Source organism: Fulmarus glacialis, unplaced genomic scaffold, assembly GCF_000690835.1.
Source record: "Fulmarus glacialis isolate BGI_N327 unplaced genomic scaffold, ASM69083v1 scaffold5846, whole genome shotgun sequence".
Lineage (NCBI taxonomy): Eukaryota > Metazoa > Chordata > Aves > Procellariiformes > Procellariidae > Fulmarus > Fulmarus glacialis.
This window is the reverse complement of record NW_009218622.1, coordinates 25,587-30,245: the sequence shown is the minus strand read 5'-3', so window position 1 is coordinate 30,245 and position 4,659 is coordinate 25,587.

The window sequence follows — 4,659 nt, the reverse complement described above, 5'->3', positions numbered from 1 at the left end:
GATGGCCCATTGATGCTTTGGCTGTTGCTGGGTGATGGTCGCACGGGGCGGGGGGAGCACAGCCGGGGTGGGGGACCCAGCTGGCCAATGGGGTATTCTATACCATGTGACATCATGCTCAGGATAAAAACCGGGTGTGTGGGGGGGCTCGCCCCCCGGTTCGTGACACGCGGTCGGTGGTCGGTGAGCAGTTGCGTTGTGTGTCGCCTGCTTTGTATATTTTGTTGTTGTTGTTGTCCTCACTGTTACTATTACTGTTCTATTTTGTTTTATTTCAATTATTAAACTGTTTTATCTCAACCCGGGGGTTTTCCTACTTGTGCCCTCCCGATTCTCTCCCCCATCCCACCGGAGGGGGGGGGGGGGTGAGCGAGCGGCTGCGTGGGGTTAAACCACGACACCCACCTAGCCAGCTGTCCAAGGGAGCCCCTTGATGGGCTGAGGATTGTAGTTGAACCTTGGTGCTACCCTGAAACACCAGGTAGTGACACTGACACAGTTTGTTAGAGTCACCCAAAAGAGAAGAGATGAGCACATCTTCGTAATAATAAAGGTTGTATTTCCTTGAGACAGTGAGCAATGATCACCATGGTGGTGCTATGTGAAGAAGAAGGTCTTGTACTGACGAGTTCTTCCTCTGTTCAAGTGGCTTGTGCTCCTCCCGCTTCCTCCTGTCAGCTTTGGCATTTTATGAGCTATCCTCAGAATCTCTTCAAGTTCCTGAACTAATGGAAAATGATCCCGGTCACCTTCCATTTCCCCCTCCCCGTTTCTTCCTCAGTTCCTTGCCCTCTCTATCTCCCCTTCTCCTTCCTTGCTCCCCCCCATTCCCCCATGTTGGAGGATATAGACTCTGTGGTCTCACAAGAGAAGAGAATGAGGAAGAGTGGGATGGTGGGAGGAAAGAAGAGGTGGTATGTCATCTGGTTTTGGACCCGTGGCCGTAATACATTAGCTAACTGTTTTTATTGCTTTATGGTAGGTAAATTATTTGGTAATGTCCAGCACAGAAGTTGAGCAAAAAGCATGAAACTACTTAATGACTCTACTTACAAAACACACTTCTCCAGTACTTTAGGAGTCAGATATGTCATTGCTGAATGGCTGACATCTATCAACAGTAGAAATGTTAATTCTCTCTGAATAGTAAACTGATAGTTTTGGCTTAGACCCAAGCCTCCCCCTTAATCCCCTCAAAGGTTTTTTTTTTCCCCCTGAATTCTTATTCAAAATAACTTTCTTAATCTTGGTAACAGACTGAGATTGGTATCAGTACAAATTTGTAAGTGTAAGCCCTGTCCTAATGTTTTTGCATGAATGCAAGGTATTGAATGTCTTCTGGGGTGCTTTGCATGGTGGTGGAAGGTTATTTTAGACAGAAAAGTCTAGACAGTTCTTAGGATCTATTGCACATCTCTACACCTGCCAAAATTTGGGAGGGAGTTTTGTTCAAGTTACACTGCACTTCGTCAGAAGAGTTTTCACAATACGAATAACACTAACTAGGCTAGTTTCTCCTCTCTCTCCCCCTTCCTCCCTCCCCCAAAAAATCACTGCTACTGTTGTTGTAAAACTTGGGTGACATTCTGCAATTGCTATTTCTATCTTCCTTAATTCTCTAACAATTATGTAAGTAGGAAGGATGTTATCTTTTGTGCATGGTTTTGATGTATGTGCAAGGAGTAATACAAAGATTTCTCACATGCAATTGAGACAAATGCTTTTTAAACACACTTTGAGCATAAAATAAATAGAGTAGACTTCAGAAGGGCTCTTCAGTGGGTAAAGGAGATAAATACAGGTATCTTTTCCAATGTCAGAGTCTTAATTGTATTTTTTTTGGAAATAAAGAAAACTATTTTCTTGCTTGAACCTGCTAATATTGCACTGTTTAAAATGACCTAGCATGTAAGAAAGTGTCTTTCTGAGTAATGCAGACTGCTTTTTATAGTTTTGAATTCATCTAAGTTTCTCAAAAATATCCAGACTTTGCCAATGGGCGATACTAAGTCTATGTGAGGCTCTGAAGTTCACAGAGAAAATACATGGAAAGAACTGAGATGTTTGGAAGAAGGAAAAAAAGAGCAGTTCATCTAGATTACAAATATTCTGAATGCTGACTTTTTAAACTTCACTTAAATATTATTTAGTTTATTTTATTGAACTGATTTATGAGTCCTTTTTTCCTCCCTTCTCCTTTCCCTCTTGGAGAAATAGGAATTTTTTGGTTTGCATACGATGTTTAAACATTTCATTCATACAATGGAAAATTAAACAACAGGCTGTAAATGTGGTTGCAATCTCAATTAAAATGTTTTAAGATTTTTCCATATGTTTCTTGGTAAAAATAATAACAACACTAATGTTAGTAAGCTTATCTTAAACCATTAGTGAATGCTTGCCATGAGTGTGTGGGTCTGTCTTCACTTCCTGCTTTGCATAGTTTTGGTCACTTAATCTTAAATAGATTTCTAGCTGAGCGGCTGTGCTTCTGTGTTGGCTGTTTTGAATTAACATTTGTGTGATTTTATAATATTTTATAAAATATAGTCTTACGGTGTGATTGTAGAAGTCTTGTTTTAAGGACTCTTATTAAAAAAATATTTTAAAGGTAGCTGTTCAAGTTGTAATAGACCTTAAGAAGAGGCAAGCATGAATTAAAAAAAAAAAAAAGCACAGGCAAGCTGAAAGCCATAGTTGTATTTCTTGGGGGGGATATATACATTTGTGAGGCTCATGTTTTAGCATACAATGAGGATCTAGAAAGTTGAGTCAACACACAGAAAGGATGGTATGCAAAAGCAACACTGCATCCAAAAAGCTTAAAAAATAAAAACTTCGTTGCATGCTGAATAAAGTGTTTTATTTTAGGTGTTTGTGTAATTTGTAATGGAAACTATGGGCTTACAACGGCAAATGATGGGAAACAGTGGTCTGCAAGACAGCATTAAAAATTGGGAATGCCAAATATGTGCACTGTATGTCAGCCTCGGTTGAGTATTTGTTTTGAAAAAATAAATTGTTAAACAATGAAGGCCAGATCTTTTTATTATTTTTCCTGGGAAAAGAGTTTGTATAGCCTAAGGGAGAATTTGGTGCCTGTGGGAAGGAGAACACTGGGCTCGATTTTCAAAATTTATGTGGCCTTGCCAAGACAGATGGGAGGAAACAAGAGTGCACCCCAAACAACTGTAGCCCTGGGAGACTCTGCTCATCTTGCATGCAGGTTTTCCCATTCATAATTATGCTTAAAAATCAAGCTGTGCATGTTAGTAGCTCTGCACGTGGAGGAGTCAAGCTTGTTCAGCCAGATTTTGATGTACTGCAGTAATTAAGCTTGCCCGAGTCATGTAAAGGGGTGACTGTTAAGTGCTAGGGTGTCTGTCCTTACTAATTTCTGAGCGAGCATTATAAAGGCAAGTGATATGTGTTAAGTAAGCCTGTGCCTTTGAGAGTCCATAATCTACAGATCTGCTGTGACCAGACACTGCAAAGCAGCAGTGGCAGCTCGTGCTGCTGTTATGACATGAGTATGTTTCATGTGACTCCTAGAACCCCCCTTGCGATTTGTCTCGAATGTTTTCTTGGCAGTAGAGTGTGCTGGGAGTGCTTGTTTTCCAGGCTGCTACTGCGGCCCCATGAGTGGAACTGGGTGCTGGTCTTCTGGCTCTCCTTTCCTTGTAGTTCAGGATGCTGTTCGTGTTTCTCATCTCCAGGATTCGACATCCTGTCCATCGCAATGGCTTCCTTTTGAGCCAGCGTAGTGGATAAACATCCTTTATACAGTTAAAGGTTCAATTTTTTTAAAAAACTGAATGGTCGAACAATGTAGCTATTGTGGATGCTACAAAGGAGATGTCTAATGTGTAATCTGAATTTTTGCTTGTGTCAACTATTTTCAGTGAACATGGTGTATTTCTACAAAACAGATCTAATTGGATATGTTCCTTTTGCTCTAGCTAATATGTTGAAGTGGCACAGGGCATCAAGAGCACTGCATCACCTTTTAAAATAACACATCCATCCACATTTTTTCCCCAGATTGTTGCTGCTCACAGGATTTTTAAGAACAGAGGAATTGAGCAGAATACACAAGAAAACAGGATTAATACATGAAATTTAGTTAAATAAAACAAAATGAAAACCAGAAATCCTTTCTGTAATCACTGGTGAAAAGATACTGTAGAGAACAGGATCACAGAATCACAAATTAAAGTGAGGATTTTGGGGATATTGCTGGGACAAAATATTCTAAACTGTTTTAAAAATACTTCATAGATACAAAAGTGAATTAGATTTCTTACTGGTGTGTGTCATTAATCCTTAGCAAGGGGAAGGAATGGCTGATTCAGGAAGCTGCAGGGTCTCATAAATCAAGGGAATAATGAGGCTTGAGCCAAACATCATTTTGATTGCTTTGCCTTTGATTGTTCCATTTTCCTCTCATCATTCATTCAGGGCTTTTATATATAAGTGGATGGGAAACTGTGGGTTTTTGTGCTGTTGTTTGTTTGCTTGTTTAACTAGGTTTTGGGAAAGATCTTTGTTCTTGCCTTGCCTTGTTGTATTTATCTTTGTTTTGGTCAGTTATTATTTTTTGTTGTTGTTGCTTTGGTTGCCCCTCAGCGTTTTGGGTTACCCTGATAGCTTAGTGTATGC